This window comes from Sinocyclocheilus rhinocerous, unplaced genomic scaffold, assembly GCF_001515625.1.
Source record: "Sinocyclocheilus rhinocerous isolate Xijiao unplaced genomic scaffold, SAMN03320098_v1.1 scaffold907, whole genome shotgun sequence".
Classification (NCBI taxonomy): domain Eukaryota; kingdom Metazoa; phylum Chordata; class Actinopteri; order Cypriniformes; family Cyprinidae; genus Sinocyclocheilus; species Sinocyclocheilus rhinocerous.
In genome coordinates this window covers 208,889-227,173 of record NW_015662569.1, presented here as the reverse complement: position 1 = coordinate 227,173, position 18,285 = coordinate 208,889, and the positions used below count along the sequence as shown (strand labels likewise).

The 18,285-nt window shown below is 37.2% G+C and overlaps 1 long non-coding RNA gene across 1 annotated transcript in view; it reads left to right on the top strand.

Annotated features, from left to right (window-relative positions):
* Window positions 1-3: 3 nt before the first annotated feature.
* Window positions 4-18,285, top strand: part of LOC107728070 (uncharacterized) — a 22,936-nt gene continuing 4,654 nt past the window's right edge. The window contains exons 1-2 of the long non-coding RNA XR_001638430.1: window positions 4-70; window positions 242-292. This is a non-coding gene — a long non-coding RNA (uncharacterized LOC107728070). The remainder of the gene's footprint in view (window positions 71-241; window positions 293-18,285) is intronic.

Sequence of the window (18,285 nt, the reverse complement as noted above, 5' to 3'; positions counted from 1 at the left end):
ATATTTAAGCAAAATCTTGTTTTATGTATTAGGTCACACTGGGGCACACGATTTTACCTCTTCTGAGTGGGTAAGCCTTTCATTATTATTCCAAACATATGTAACTTGACGGAAGAACAAAGATTTCCTAATGGTTTGGCCCTAGAGCTTGATAATACCTTGAGTACTATAAGTAGTTCACTTCAAAGACTCTGTCTGCTGTGGAAGATCAACACTTACAGCTAAACTTTGAGCCCTACAGGTCACAGATACCAGCTCTTTCAAAATATAATAGCTACTAACGGAATCTCAAGTAAGTCCATTTATCATTTTTACTCCTGTATGTTTCTGGTACACATCACATAGTATACGACTATTAATCAAATTTGATCAGATGGTTGATCAGATGGTTATACCATATTAATATCCCAAAAGTCTGAGATCAATAGTGATCGTTCTATTTTTTTATTTTTTATTTATATGGTTGTTTTTGCAAATTATATTACTAGCATAACAATTTAAGACCGATTAGAAATGTTTTGTCAATTTTGTAGATAGCGAAAGGTAATCCAAAATATTCTGGGGAGTCGCTATAACCGTTTATTGGGGCACAGAACACGAGTCAAAGTGAAATACCGCTGTGGTCCAGAAAAATATTACTGATAAAGTGTCTGACAATGGAGGTTACCGTATAGCGAACTGAATCATTTTCCCTGATAATATTTCAGCAGTCATGTATGTGTTTTCTGTTTAGAATCAGATCTAGTGATGCTAGATTCACGAATGGATCACTCTTTTGATCCATTTGGTCAAACTGGTTTACAAAAAGGTTTTGTGATTGATTATTATTCATCATTATAATTCAAAGTTCACTCACACACTGATGCGAGTGCAGCACACTCCGAAATAGTAACGATCAGGGTTGGGCAAAGATACATCAAAATGTATTTTAAAATAAAATGCCAAATATCTTAAGTTTAAGTGTATCAAAATAAACTACAAAATACAGCAGCCACACCAAGTATCAAAATAAACCACTGTATTTTTGTATTTTAAAAATACTAAATACTTTTACAAGGGAGCATGAAATTTCTTCACAAACCTTCTATCAATTGGCCTATGTGATCTATCCCTTCACCATTACACTGACTCAGTTGATTAAGTAAACAATGTTTGAAAGCAACAGCTTTTCTCTGCCCGAATGTATTTTAAAATAAAATACCAAATATCTTAAGTTTAAGTGTATCAAAATAAACTACAAAATACAGCAGCCACACCAAATATCAAAATAAACCACTGTATTTTTGTATTTTAAAAATACTAAAAAATACTTTTACAAGGGAGCATGAAATTTCTTCACAAACCTTCTATCAATTGGCCTATTTGATCTAACTCTTCACCAGTACACTGACTCAGTTGATTAAGTAAACAATGTTTGATAGCAACACTTTTTCTCTGCCCGAGTCATGCAATAAATCTGACATATGCAACCGGTTAACAGATCAAATATTCACATATCCCTGTGATTTCCCAGATGAAGGTTAGTTTTACTTAATTTTAAGTGTATCAAAATAAACTACAAAATACAGCAGCCACACCAAGTATCAAAATAAACCACTGTATTTTTGTATTTTAAAAATACTAAATACTTTTACAAGGGAGCATGAAATTTCTTCACAAACCTTCTATCAATTGGCCTATTTGCTCTATCTCTTCACCAGTACACTGACTCAGTTGATTAAGTAAACAATGTTTGATAGCAACACTTTTTTTTTTTTTTCTCTCCGCCCGAGTCATGCAATAAATCTGACATATGCAACCGGTTAACAGATCAAATACTCGCATATCCCTGTGATCTCCCAGATGAAGGTTAGTTTTAAAGCAACCAACAGTTTAATGTTTATCAGTTTGCGAATGACTCATAATTGTATCCTAATTTAGTTACTTTGTGTTTGGTAACGAATGGCCTACTTTGCATCAGCAACATTGACTCAATGACAAACAAGTCATTCATAAGAAAACAACTGATGGCACCTGTGTTCGTAGCAACTAGTTTCTAACTAATTAACCATTTGACTGTTAATCATAAATAAAATATTATGTGTAAGGCAGTCATTCATGCAATGGTATGCAAAATCATGATCCTACTAAACAGCTACTTCAATTAGGGTACAATATTCAGCAATCAGATGTTTATTTATCAATCACTGGACACCCAGTTGGAAGTTGAAAAACATTTTAGCATTACAACAATTATTAAATCATCAATATGTTTTGATTTTAAATGTAGCCAGAAATGTAATCAGAAAGTAGTAACAGAACTAGGAGTATATTAACCCAACTCCAACCACTGAATCTATTGAGAGCCATATAAGTAGAGAGGACATATACACTTATAATAAGTGCAATTGCACCAAGCACATCACATTCTATTACTCGTTCATCCACGCTTCCTTTTCCACTCCAACGTTCCAACGTGTGTCTGAACTAAATCAGCACCTTGATAAACAGGTTGACTGGCACAAAGTATTTTATGTATTTTGAAAATACAAAAATACTAATCTTGCATGTATTTAAATACAAATTACATTTGATTTTGCCAAAGGCTTTTAAAATGCAAAATAGTACGTATTTTAAAGGGGTCATACGATGTTGCTAAAAAGAACATTATTTTGTGTATTTGGTGTAATGAAATGTGTTTATGTGGTTTAAGGTTAAAAAAAACCCACATTATTTTCCACATACTGTACAGGCCAAACAAAGTATTTTTGCTTTCGCAACGAAACACACATCTGAAACACAGTATCTGAAATGCTGCCCATCCCTGGTAACGATATACTTTATAAAACGGAAAACAAAAAGAGCACTGGATTAGCTGGAAATTTGCCTACAATTCATTGTAGGAAACAAAACTTCCAAATGTCTTCTATGTTTTGTCAGCAATGAAACAGCTCTTTATAGTGTGTGCAGCTTGTGAACGACTCTGTACTGTCTGCAGGTAAAGACAATTTACATCCATTTATCCATAACAGTATCATTTTTTTTCTTCTTTTTCCATTGTATCTTTTTATTTGTATTTTTTTTAAAAGGTACTGCTGCTGTACTTTTTTTGTTAGTGTCTGAATATTCATCTCAATCAAGATGCAGTGGTGAAACAGATAAGCTAAGAAGTCTTCAGATGCTTAATTTCTCTTGACTAATTCCTCATAAGTAGCTTATTATCTCTGTTTCCTTTTATAACTCATTTTGCCATACAAATAATCAGTGCAGTGGCTCTTTGTAGTACTTGCAGGGGTTATTGATTAGGCTACAAGACTGCAGACGTTCATTAACACATTACGCAAAGCTGTCTGTTATCAGGCAGCAGCCATCAGTAATCAGGGAGCTGCTCCATTTTGTTCCTCCTTGTCTTGGTTGATTGTCGCCTTGCAGTCGTGTAGGCAGCTGCTTTCTGAAGAATGATGTGGTTATTTTTACAAGCAACAATGACAGACAGGTCGATCTTGACAGGGACCTTCGAGAGCATCAGCATTCTCGCATTCCGACGGCTTGTAGCACAAGTGCAGCTTCATAGGGAAAGACAATACCCACATGAACCGTTTTGTTTGGAACAATGCATTGAAGAACGTCAATAGTGAGCATGCCCATCACTTTCAGGGGACTCCAGATCTTTGCAGCTGCCATTCTCGCTCTGACCCCGGTCCCTCTGTTACGGCCATCGGTGTTATTTTAGAAGGCCTGAGATATTGGTCTGTCCAAAGGTCCTATCTCTAATGGAAAACTGTTAAATTGTGCAGGTCAGCACGACTGAGAGATACGCTGCTCATCTTTCAATATATGGTTGTTGACAGATGACAGCATCGGTATAATAAAAGTCATCTTCTTGTACTTTAGACTTCAAAGGCCAAGAGCCTCATGTCAAACTTGAAATCGCACCTCATTTCACCACCACCGCTGAGCAGCACACAAAGACCAGTTTGCATTAGGGAGGCATAAGGTTTGCAAGGGAACATTACATGTGCTCGGGTGCAGCTTGAAGAAATAAACTTGCTTATGTATAGTGTAAATGCTGAATTTTACAAATGTGTGGCTAGATATTATCGTAGAATAGCACAAATGTTGAAATACCTTTCACATGCTCCCTCATTGCATGTAGTGACATGTTTGTGATATTGTCAAGATTTTAGCTTTGAGTTGGAATTCAACATACTGTATATGTATAGAGTTCTACATTTGAAATATAGAAAAAAACTTACCTTAGATATTGGAGGAGGGTTATTCACTTCCATTCCTGGAGATGACCTACCAATACAGGAGAGAACCAATCAGCTGTGCCATGTAATAATGATGTCATTAGGTCAGATTGTGTTTGACCTATCGGACTGCGCCTTCTAGAGTTTCATGCCAGAACTCTGTATTGATTAGCTGGATAAAATTAGGGTTGGAACTGAACTCTGCAGGTCGTGGCACTCCACTAGCTAGAGAAACTGGTTGAAAGAAATGACAAATGATAACTTAAAAGGTTATTTCAACCCAAAAAAATCTTTATCTATCTATCTATAAATAATGTTCTTTTTAGCAACATCATATGACCCCTTTAACATATCTGATGTGCTCTGTTTGTGCATTGAGCAATGTTTATATGTGAATAAAAGCCTAAATAAAATGTTCATCATATAAAGCGATCATTTCTCTTCAGAAGACTTGATTCATATGGATTACTTTTGCGATGTCTTTCTGAACTTCTGGAACCTTTTGAAGACCACTCCGGTTTTCATAAAATATATTCATTAGTGTTTTGAAGATGAAAGAACATTTTACAGGTTTTGAATGACATGAGGGTGAGTAATTGACAGAGCTGCTAGTGGGGTGAAGAGTGGTGACTATTCTAGGGGCCCCCAGCCAAAGGGGGCCCTATACTATAAACAGTACCAGGGCCCCCGAAACCCTAACAACAGCCATGGTAAATTATTAAATGTAATTTTTTGGGGGGAAAACTATCCCTTTAAATATTAATTTAATAATTATTAGGTAGATCACACAAAGCAATTTAATATTGCTTTTGTAATAGTTCAACAGAAAAGTGTAAATAATTAAGGAAAAACCAGGGAGGGTCCAAAAAACCCTAATGTGTATGGAACTACTTTCTTACACCACAGGATCTACCATTGCTAGTTTAAAAGAGTATCACTAATTTGAAAAAGTCACATTAACAAGCTATGACAGTTTGGGCTGTTTCTGGGAAGTTATTCGAGTAACATGGAGGCAGCATGATTGTGTGATTATTACTCTTATACAACAGTTCAATAAAATAAATATTAATATTAAGTCATTTACATGTTAGAAACAACATGGCAAGTTTATTTGTTTTTTGCATTTTTGAAGAAAAAAAAATGGTTGAATGATTCAGTGATTCAATGACTCCCTCATAAAAATGGTTTGGGTGGAGTAAGAACTTTTAAATCAGTACTTATTTTGCTACTGTTAAAAAGTATGTTCTCTATAGTATTAAAGTGCATAGTATGAATGTAATCTGTATGAATGTAACACAAATCCTCTTCCGTGGCCTCCTGGGACAGTAAAGTGTCCACTGGATTCATACTTCAGAATCTGTAGGTAGTAGGTCATCCAGATACTTTTTGCCTACCGTTTTATGAATATTTCAAATACCGTTTTTTTTTTTTTTAATTTATTTATTTATTTTTTGCATACTATATAGTAAGAAAGTATGCATATTTGGATATATATACACACACACACACACACACAGCCTGAGTGTTTTTGAAGAAATCGGTTGAGTAAATTATTCAAATGACTCTTGTCATTACCCACTGTCGGAACAATGTAACATGCAGCAGAAAGAGTGAGAATTGCTTCTGGGAATGCTGCACTGGGACTAACTATTGTATAAATATTTTTATTAAAAAAATGGTTCTGGTCCTTGATTGTGATTGGCTGAATCCCTTTCAAAGCCGTTGTAAAATACCCAATAAACACACACCCGTGACATCATTACATCAGTATTACCGTGCCACTACATCTGTGTTGCTGTGTCTGTGTTTTTTGGTAACCTGCTAAACATTCCTGAAGAACTAAATTACTTGGTGGAAGAATTATTATTTTTTTTTATATCAAGAAATTGTCGCTGTACATTTATTTTAATTAAACTTTGTCAGGTGTATATATAATAATTGTTTAATAAAAGCAAAAACCATTGGAAGCCTCATGCCTAACACAATGCCCCTTAGCTTTTCTAAAACCACGGTTTCTTGGGGCTTATTGCTTTAATTTATAATGCATACGGATATTATTTTCATAGCAGTTATGCACATTTCCTGCACCGCACAATTCTTATTACATTAAATACTCACTACCATAATGCAACAATTCTCATTGCCATAATGTATTACATATTATAGTTTAACAGCCTGTTTTCAGATAACTTCTTGTAATCTTGGTAGGGAAATCTATACATAAACTTTTATAGATGGTTTTGGGTCCTTTTGTGTTCACACTTTCTTAGCAGCGTTTGTCTTCATATGACAATCTCCCTACTTTCACCCTGCCCTTGGTTGTCACCTTTTCTGTCTGTATGATTGATTTACAATGTCTTACGAGGCATCTTGACCCCCACCTTCAGCAGTCAGGGATCAGGTGTCCAGATATTATAAGTGTCTAATGGTGACGCAGGCTTCTTTGGGCGTCACGGGGAGAAACACACACGTGAGACTTTAACCAAATCTTGCACTTTTCCAAAATAGCTAGAGGGTGAGGGGGTACATAAGAGGTCTGGATGTGTGAACTGGCTGACAACTGCATCTCTGTGAAAAAAGGTCTGAGACAGAGGTATGAGGTAATAGTCAGGGCTTGTAAATGATGGTGGTGCTCGGTATCTAGTCCTCTACATGCTGAAGACTACTTCTCAGAATCAGACTATAAATGATTTAAAGCAGACAGATGGTGTGTGCATATATTATCTGTACTTATATCAACAGTTTCATTTAACACTTTAACACTAAATCAATTTAAGCTGTCTCTATTCACTGCCAAACATGGAAAATAACTGTGGGAAACTATCAGTGGGGAGTCAAAAAATGGCTCAAATGGGAAGAATACTTTTTAAAATTTGTTTGATTTAATGTAACAATACTTTTGAAATCATGTCATGCAAACTAATTGCCTTCCATGTAAACTGACTTATTTGACTCAGAAAAGTGTAACAAGTTCATTTGAACTAGGATTTAGAACAATTGTTCAAAATAGTCATATTAAAGCTGTCACATTAACCATATTAAGGTGAATCGTAACTGGTAAAATTCAGTCGTTTTTAAAGTAATCCATTCAATCTGGAATTTCGCGTGAAAACAAAAGATTTCCCCACACAGATTTTGCATCCAGGTCAGCTGGTAATGCGACTTCATTGTGTTGACCAATAGAAAGCGCTTGGTTTGACATTGTGACTTTTGTGAGCTGTGCATTGCTGATTCTAGATAATGTACTTTTTTTGCTAATTGTTTTACCGAAATGTAGCCAAATTTGCAATGTGTTTGCAATTTTGTATGGAGAGAAATGGCTTGAATTGAACAGATCCTAAGATCACCAGAGAGGGAGTTTTTATGACCTTTTGTGGTTTCACACAAAACATGAGCACAAACTAACAAAACAACAGTAATCAAAACAGCTTAAAACTAAAAGAATGGCTAATAACAACATATTGCTATATATGCCAAATTTGTCTAAAGAACCTAAGCTATGATCCCAAATATGACATTTCAGTTCATTATAAATCACTAGATGCATTACTACAATTACTATTTTTATTAATGACAACTTAAGGTTTTATATTATAATGGTAACTTTAATTAAAACTAGCAATATTAGCAAAATAATAGTTTTAGATATAAAACTGTAACTGTATCTGTGACCAGTTTCACATGCTTCCCTCTATGGCGGTTTGACAGACGTCATCTTTCAGATGAGCAAACTGGATTTAAACGGCTTAGGTCATGTGACCATTTACATCAGCCCTGTATGTAAAATCCTGTTAGATCAACATCCACATTTGACTAGTGGGATTATTAACTCTAGCCTGGTTTTATCACTCCCTGATTTCATTCACAGACGCATCTCAGATCTAGAGCTCCCCCTTCATTTACACTGGCTGTCACTTAATAGTGTGTGAAATCAGAGATCGGATAGTCTATATATCTCCTTACACTTTCCCTTATACGATGATAAACTGCCTAGAACGCGACTGCATTTGGTGTGTGTCTGTGCCTACGACTAATATTGTTCAGCTCTAAACACTTTTATCATGCACTCGGATATCTATTAATGTTTAGTTGGCCTTTATGTGTCTTACACACTGGCAATGTCACATCTGCATTATCGTTTAATATCAGTGTGACGTTTGGAAGAGGATCGCCCGACAGACAGGTGGTTCTGAGCATACAGTTGCACTCGAGGGCTGAGTGAATAAGCTGATATACTGTATTGCAGTAGGCAATAAACGGCCTCAGAGAGTTTGTGCTGCTGTCTTAGAAGAGTGTGATGGTGATCTGGAGGAAAAAGAAGAAAGGGGATTATTTGGGACTGTCGGTTTAAGGTTTCCCTCATTTTACACTTGAGCGCAGGTAAATGTTTTTGCTTTTTTGAGCTTGTGGCATTTAAACCTAATTGAACACTTTAAAGCAAGAGCAGACACGTGTGCTAGAGGTAAAGAGATGTTTGGCATATGATGAGAAGTAAGCAAAGGCTTTCTTCATCACGCAATTTCAAGATTATTTTCATCATGATCAAATGATATGAAATGTAACTAATTGGTTGATTCGTTGACAAAAAAAAAAAAGATTTTTAGTAGGCTAGAAAACATGAGATCCAGGTAAATAATATGAACACGTGCTAAGCATTACAGCCAAACCTTTGACAGTCAGTAAAGTCTGGTCCAGTTTGAGAAACTAATCCATGTGACATAAAAAAAACAACCAATTAGAGTTCATTTTGTTTTGATGTGCTGTTTAAAGGCGGGTTTATCTGGAATAGTTGATACAAGGATTCAGACTTTGGCTGATTAGCATGTTTAATTATTTAACCCTGGCTGATTTACAGATATTACACCATTATTGGGGCAAAAAGCATCTTTAATTTTTGCTGAGTAGCTGCCAATGAGATAAATGAGAATGCAGTGGCCATGTGACTAAAGGCTAACACAACCCTTTAACAAACCAGGTTTGCTGGATTCATCTCAAGCTTTTTGTCAATTTACAGGCATTACTTGGCTAAATATAGTGTATTTGCATTTTATTCATAAACCCATATTTTCTTGCATTTCCAGTGGTGTCATAATATTTAATAAAAGCTAGAATGGGAGCCCCTATGTGGTTGGAAGAGGTGTTTTGAGATCACATGCAAAATTAATATTAAAGTAAAATGTATAGTTTTTTTTTTTTAGTTTGCAGAATTGTATAAGATCTTTCTGATGCAGAATGTAGAAACTCCATAATGTTCCTACTGTAAACGAATTAATAATGTAGTTCATCATCTCTCAGCACTGTGGTGGTAAAGATCAGATGTCAAATAGATGTAGGCTGTCTTATGCGGTACTTAGTCAACATGCTACGGGCCTTCCAGACATACAACATTCATTCATATTTGATAGTGACTCAAGACAGCCTTGGCAGCCTTTCGGTTACACTTTATTTCGATAGTCCACTTTAGACATTCTATTAACTATAAGTAACTTTGTAACTACATGTCAACTACATGTCAACTAATTCTCATTAATTTGCAACTACATGTCTACTAACACTCAGAGTAGACTGTTAGGGTAGGTTTAGGGTTAGTAGAATATGTTGACAAAGAAAGTGTTAGAAGAGATTAAGCAGACAGTCTACTAATACTCTACTAACTGCTAGTTGACATGTAGTTGCAAAGTTACTTACTGTTAATAGAATGTCTAAAGTGGACTATCGAAATAAAGTGTTACCAGCCTTTCTTCTTCACTCTTCAGTATCGTTTAGCCTAAAAAGGGAAGAGGACATCGGTCAATACTCTTAAATGTTTACATGGTCAGAGAGGATTGGTCAATGTCTCATTGAATTGCTCCTGAAAGGATTCCATTGATCTTTTAAAGAGCACTCTTGATTATATAAAAATTGAGTAAATAAGAAAATGAGTTTTAAGAGTACTCATACAAAACTGAAAACCCCTTTTCTTTATACGGTTTTATTTAATGCTCTACTGAACTTATACAGTTTGATAGGGTGGAATTACATTAATCTGTTATGAACTGTCTAAGATTGGTACAGGCAGTCTGAGACAAAGTGGTTGAATTGTAGCACTGCATAATGTCAACATTACCATACTCTCGCATAACGTTTGTTAGCTCAACTGTTGAAGTTCATGAACTGCATCATGCAACTGTTTGTCCTCGGGGACTCTAAGAGCTGGTTGGGGTGGAAAGGTCAAGTAGTAATCATAAATCAAAAACACTGATGTTTCCAAGGAAAGAGAGCTCAGATTACAGAGTAGGCTGCTTTGCTTGTCACTCAGCTGTGTCTAAGTGCACATTATCACACAAGCCAGGAAATCAATATTAAGGAAAATGAAGTTTATATTTTGAATTCCTGTCTAATTCCTGACTAATTTTTGTTTTCATAAATTCAAGAGAAAATAGTAAATAAATAAAAGCTAGGATATGCATGATGTAAAGTTTGCATGACGTACATTTCATTATTTGCATACTGTATGCGCTAGGGCTGGGTTTTGACACAAATTTCACATTTCGATTCGATTATCCTTAAGCTTTCGATTCAATTCAATATTGATTATTTTGGATGTATATCAGGTACAGAACATGGCAAATTTTCTCAAGGAAAAAAAAATCTTGCAACTAATGCTGTAGACTAAAATATACCTGAGAGTCAATAAAATGGAAATTTGCTGTATACAAATTTGTATACAAACACTTATTAGGCCTATACTCAAAGTTTTTGTAATTAGTTATAATACTAACTTTAAATTACATAATTATATTTCTACTCCAATTCGTTTTTTTTAAATATAAATATTTAAATGGCGGTTCTCACAAAAACTTGACCGATTTATTCAAACAAATTAAATATTGAAGATAATATTGAAAAATAATGAATGTTATATAGTGCATATTTAGCAAAATGCTCCTCTAGAGTTCATTTTTCGAGCTGACTAATGAGTTTATGGTCAACGAATATGTGACGTTACGTGACACATTGTTTACAAGCTATTGTCGTCTTTCTGCGATTGAAACACAAATTGAGCGATGACAGGAGACGGATCTCGGTAAGTTGTTCTCTTCCTTTTAACATACCTTCGGATGTTTATTTCATGCTGTAACTGTTAATAAAGCGGAGGAGATGATCAGTTCGCGCTGCCGCTTCTAACCGAGGCGCTACAGCGATCTGTCACTCCACATCAAACAGCGCCAAAACGGCATTTACGATTTGAACATTGTAATAAAATGGAAAGAATTTGAAATCTGAGACTTCGTTTCATATGAAAAGTAACAAATCATAAAGCTTATTACATGTTATTGGATAGGCGTGCTACAAAAGTTCCGTTCATTATCTGACAGGCTAGACTTATCAATTCTTGGGATTTATGAATCGATATCGTTTCATAAAAATGAGAATCGATTAAAATCGAGGAATCTATATATTTTTTTTTTACCCAGCCCTAGTATGTGCACCGCACGATTTTTTCTAAAGCCCAAAGTATACATCGGTTTTTGTGTACACTAAGGTATGTGTACATCATCAGCATAGTATACGTGCACTGTAAGCATACAGCCAGATTTTTCTATGCAAACTTTGTACGCTCAGCTCACATATGCACCTTGAATTTTTTGGGAAAAACAACAACAAACAAACAAAAACACTGTAACCAGCTCTTGTGTGAGGGGGTCTAAGTGTTCCCCACAACATTAGCTTAAACAAGCACAAAGATATTTAATGTTAATAACTTTTGGAGAGATCCTGGATGAGGATGAAATTTTCTAGTACACGTGTGTCAAGCACCTGTATTTGCGTCAAAAGAAATATATACTTTGGGCTTAAGAGGGGGAGGGTCTCAATGAAACTCAAATACAAGTGGTCACGTTTGAAACCGATGTTAATAGCAGGTGGAAACGGTACTGCAGGGGTGTTCAAACTCGGTCCTGGAGGGCCAGTGTTCTGCAGAATTTAGCTCCAACTTGCCTCAGCATTCCTGCCTGGACGTTTCTTGTATGCCTAGTAAGAGCTTGATTAGCTGGTTCAGGTGTGTTTAATTGGGGTTGGAGCTAAACTCTACAGGACAGTGGCCCTCCAGGAGCAGGATTGGACACTCCTGCAGTACTGCGTCTCGGGCTGACCACTTGTAAACGGATCACCTAAAACACACCTTAATACCAGGTGGAAACGGGACCTAAAAAAAATGTGTGATCGGATCTCTAAAACCATATATGGACTATGGAGGTAGTCAAAAATGCATGTAACCACATAGTGTGTAGTGTAAATACTCATCCGACCAGAATGTGCCGCCTACGTGTCGCCCACTCACCTAAAACATGTGGCCATTCTGGGATGCATTGTTAGAAATCCCACCAAAACAAGCAGATCAAACTTTGTTACATTGTACCAAAACACACAGATTATGAAAGAAATCACAGCTGCCTCCTTCTATTCTTCTTATTCGCTTCTTTTGCTACTTGCTTATAAGCCGAGCATGAATTTATTCAATAGTATTTGCATGCACACTCAGTGCTCTTGCAAAAGTGATGTACAGACAGTGTGACGAAATAAGTGGGGAGTGTCTCAATGAAATCTGAATGCAAGTAGTCACAGCAGATGCATTTATCAGGTGGAAACTCTAATGCTTCTAGGCTGACCACTATCTAAGTATCTTGTAAACCGGCTCTATGTTTGTCTCGCTTTTCATTTACCAATAGTTAAATAAAAAGACGCCTTTAAGGAGAGCATCACATGCTAAACTGCAATGCTTTGCATGTTTGGAGGCCATCTGAATTTAGGACAAACGGCATGAAAGGGCTGGGCTTATACAAAACAGGCCACAAAAAAGGGTGCGTGTATTCTTGTCATCTATGGACTTCAAGATTTCAAATGCCCGCTGGCCTTTGTTTTCTTCTCTAGCCTCAGCTGCTTCGGGGTCAAGGCTGCCGCTAGTGCGGAATGTGTGTTGTTCTTTGTGCAGACTGTTCATCTCCATTCTCATCCTAGCATAAACAGGCATGCATTTTGTGCCAGGTGGCTAGAGAAGTACCTCAGTACCATTTCTGAGAGTCATTCAATACTAAAGCCATCAAGGTCTTAGCCTCCTGATGGATCACTCTCAACCGTGCATTGTGTACAGATTACCAGCAGTTAGAAAAGGCATCCCACAGCTGCACTACACCTCTAAATGTGCAACCTCTCAACCGCCAGCTATTTCAGAGTCGCCACCCATCCTGGTCAAAATTAGCCCAAGCCACCCTCTTTCCAGGCCACACAATTTCCCAACTTGCCTCTCAGCCACCAGTTAATGTACTGTAACAATGATCTCCAAGATTAGCTTACAACAATGGGGTCACGTCCCTTGGGCCATGGTCCAATCACGATGCAGACATGAGAAGAAGTCTGACCATGGCACAGTAAGTGCACTAATCCCTATCCAGAAATGATCGACAGGAGCGGAGCATCCCAACTATGGAACGATAATTCTCACCGCAAGCATGTTGCACAGTGGAGGAAGGGTGCTAATGATCTGTGCAAGATCTTCTTACATAACAAATATCTTTAAAGTGTGAAGGAAAACTTTAAACCTTTTGTTACTTAGCACAGAGGTATCCTACCCTGCTCTTGGAGTGCTACTTTCCAACTTTTCCAGCAACTGCCTGAAAGTTTCTAGTTATCCTGATGACCTTGATTAGACTGGTTCAGGTGTGTTTGAATAGGGTTAGAGCTAAGGTCTGCTGGATAGTGGCCCTCCAGGAGAAGAATTGGACACCCCTGTTTTTTAACGGCTCTAACTAACTCAAGATCCAGGGCACCTTATGTAAGAGTTCTTCAATCCTGCTTCTGGAAGGCCACTGTCCTGCAGAGTTTAATTCCAATCATTCTAATCAAAAACACCTGAACCAGCCTGACCTGAAAAAGGTCTTCTACAACTCTTCCTTTCCCACTTAATGCTGGTGTAATGCACCTCGATCAAAATCACATCATATTTGTTCACTTAGGCAAGAGGAGAACTGGTTTATCCCAAGGTTTTTTCTCCATTTCTGTCACCTGATGGAGTTTGGGTTCCTTGTCATTGTTGCCTTCTGGTTTGCTTAGCTGGGATTGAAAGATGCTGAACTTTCAGAAATGTATTGATATGACCACACTGATGGACACCATCACATGAGAACAAAACTTGAACTGAATTAAGCTGGATGATGGAAATATCATCTTCTGTAGAGCTACTTAACAGCTGAACCGCATCTTGCAACATCTACACTGGTATTGAACTAAACTGAATCAACATTGAAATTATTATTTTGTAGAAATGTTTACAGCTGAATTGGCATTGTTTCAAAGTGATGAACTTCTCACTGTTATTGATCTGAACTGACTTGAGCTAAATAATGACTCTATTGTCTTTTAGAACTGCTTTACAGCAGAATCTGAATTGTCTCCATAGACGAGTTTCCATAACTGATTCTGCTGTTTTCCTGTTTATCACTGTGAAGCTGCTTTGATGCAATCTTTATTGTATAAAGTGCTATAGAAATAAAGGTAGACGAGTTTCCATAACTGATTCTGCTGTTTTCCTGTTTATCACGGTGAAGCTGCTTTGATGCAATCTTTATTGTATAAAGTGCTATAGAAATAAAGGTTACTTGACTTACCTTCGGGATTGCTTGAAAATAACAGGTAGGTGTGTTAAAGCAGGTTGGAAGTAAACCTTACAGGACAGTGAGTCTTGAGAAAGAGGGTTGAAGACCAAAAGACTGTCTTTTGGTTGCACTTTATTTTACAGTTTGTGTATTTACAGTGTATTTCAAGAAAGTAAAATCAGTTAATGGACTTAACGTAGATTATAATTAGGTTTAGGGTTAGTACCTGTACACAGTTATTGTAATTACTATAATAAAATTCATATGTAAATGCAAAACAGGACTGTAAAATTAAGTGCTACTTCTTTTTAGGACTACTTCTGTACTACTTCAGCTGGGTGTAGGTCCAGCTGCTCTATCAATCTGTGTCAGGTTTCACCCAATCTAGCTTTAGTGCTTCCACCGATCAACGAGAGCTTACAAAAGGACTGAGGCTCCGCGCACCGTCAGATGTCAAGTGGATTTGGAGGGCTCTGAAACCTTGGGTCTTGAAAATAAAAAAAATGATCCTGGATGCCAAGACCAGAGAACCTCTCACTGTGGATTGCCCTTGCCTCACAAAGAAGCCTTAGAGATTAGAAATTAAGTGCCAAGCTCGCTTCCATTTCATAAATTGAGTCTTTCATAAATTGAACACTTTACCTTGAAGCGGTGCTGGAAATACAGTACCTTGCAGCACCAAGGGACTATAAAAAGATTAAGCTGGACTCTGGATGGTATAAGACAACTACTGCACCCCTAGAGTGGAAAATCAATTTCTCAACTTATGGACTTCAGGAATAACATTAAGTTGCTCAGGAAACAGTCAAGATTGAATCTGACCTGTGCAGGATGACAAGTAAGGATGTGCTCTATGTCCCAGGAAGGAAAAGGGTTCGCTACATCTACAATATGAATTAGAGACCTTATCTTTCAAATTCTCATGTAACTCTCAGAGTAAAAATAACCCTCTAGGTTGCCTAAGTGGAGCAGAGGCTGTCGTATCAAGGGGTTAATTTAACACCGCTTCAATTCGACGATGGGACAACGTGCTTGGTGACCGAGTAGGAACGTGCGCCTGTCGCTCTGCCTAAAGTGAAGTCCTCAGCGGCCCCATGAGTCAGAGCTGCAGGGCAGGGTGAGAGGCTGTGAAGTGCGTGGACACGTGCACCTCCTTGTTTTCCATCCGAGAGGGAGGTTTAGGGTGAAGGGAAGGTCAAGCAGCCCCTTCATGCTGTCTGCGACTGAGACACATGCCGAAATAACTTCAAAGACAGACGCCCAGCATACACTAACGGACAGGGGGACACATCTCATAGGCAGAAAACAACACCTCCGTAAGATCAACACAGTGATCTGAACTCACCCTGAAATTCACACAGGAAGGAGCACCAGGCTCAGGCTATAAGAAGAGGGGAGGTGAACCACATTCATGTGGGAATGTGTTCCTAAATGATTTTTTAAATACACTTAAGCCCTGAAGATATTATATAGGAGTTACCGAGGCTCATTTAAAGTCTTTAAAAGTGCTCATTTTCTTAACTGAAATTCTTATTTTGTTTGCGTAATGAGGTCACTTATTCCTGTTAAATTTCTAAATTAATTAGTTGAGCTAACCAGAATAAGCCCCCAATGCCTGTCCCAATGCAAGTTTTCGGTTTGTTGGCTTGAATGTATTTTTCACATGTAGCCTTATATAGCATCTCAGGCTCACATTTGCAGGCGGATATATTACTGGTCTGTATGGTGTGGGGAAAAATCACTGGGTTGTAAGTGGAGTTCATAAATACCATCACTTACTAATAAAACTCTGACTCCATAATCTACTTTCTCTGGCACTCACTAAGCTGTCTAGCATAAGAGCAGAGTCTGTTAAAACTAAAGTACAGAGTAGTAAGATCAAGTCTGAGGTAGATAGATAGATAGATAGATTTGCAGTACTTGTCACAACACATTCTTGCTTCATGGACTGAAACTTCCATCTGAATCATGCCATATGCAGAGCGCTAAACCCCATATGCTGGAAATGGAAAGGAAGCTCCAGCAGGCAATCTATTGCACTAGTTAATCTCACTCTACTGTCTACGTACAGAAGGCATCTTCTCTCAGTTGCTATAGTAACAGTGACCACCATGGACACACAAACCAGGATTATACTGTGATATTCATCCACTTTGCTTGAAACGTGAGTTGTCTTTGATAGATGCTGTGTAACAGGGATGAGTTGTAGTTAAAGCCCATCTAACATGGTCCTTTGAAGATGCTTTTATCCTCTGCTTCATGCTAGTATATTAAAGTGGATCCAGTCTTCATATACGAACAGGACAGATATCAAAGGTGCAGCATTAACACTGGCTGAGTGTGTGAGTCCATTTTCTCGGAAGGACAAATATACATATCATTCAAGCTGCTCCGCTTTTAAGCTCTAAACGTTAAACACCCACTTAGCTTCTATTCATGCCTTCATAGCAAATGAGTCAGAGGACGGGATTCAGTACAAGTGTTTGTTGGCACAAACACGGTAAAATACAGTTTAGGGCACATTGTCATAGTTCCACAAACTGGTGTTTTGTGTAATGCTGTTGCCATAATGGTTTGAATTGTATGACGTATTACTTTTATTATGGCAAATTAATTCACTAGACAATGCTGATATCAGTGCTAGAATTGAGCAAGATTTGTATTCTCTCTCTCTTCTTTTTGCAAAACAAAAACCATGACTATCAAAATTCCCATCTAACTCGTGCTGGGATTACTCTGGAAAAACTAGGAAAAAAAACAGCTTGGATTTCTGAAGTGTTTTATGTTGGGGGATGGAGGAGGAAGCGGTGGCATGTTTGTTGCTTGTTAATGGAAGTTTTATAGTAAGATGATAACATGACATATGATGTGGAAAATTCAGAACAACAAAGAGAGCACAAATCAGGAGGGGCAGAAGGGCAAATATTCTGGGAAATAATTGTCATGGAGAGTCCTGAAACCTTGAACTGTGATTCTGTTCTGAATGCTTTTACTGTGTAAATACATATGTTCGTATTTAGAAAATAGCATGATGAAAGCTAAATAAATACAGAAGAGTAATTGTAATATTTCATATAAAATTGTAATAATTAGAAGAACCATTTTCCACTATAAAGAACCTTTTGTGCAATGGAAAGTTTCCATGGATGTTAAAGGTTCTTCGTGGAACCATCAACCAATCAAAACGACTAACCTTGATTTTTGGGAATGTAGAACCTTTCCATTGTACAAAAGTTCTTTAGATTATTAAAGGGGTCATATGACGTTGCTAAAAAAAAACATTATTTTGTGTACAGTATTTGGTGTAATGCAATGTGTTTATGTGGTTTAAGGTTCAAAAAACACATTATTTTCCACATACTGTACATTATTGTTTCTCCTCTATGCCCCGCCTTTCTGAAATGCGTTGATTTTTACAA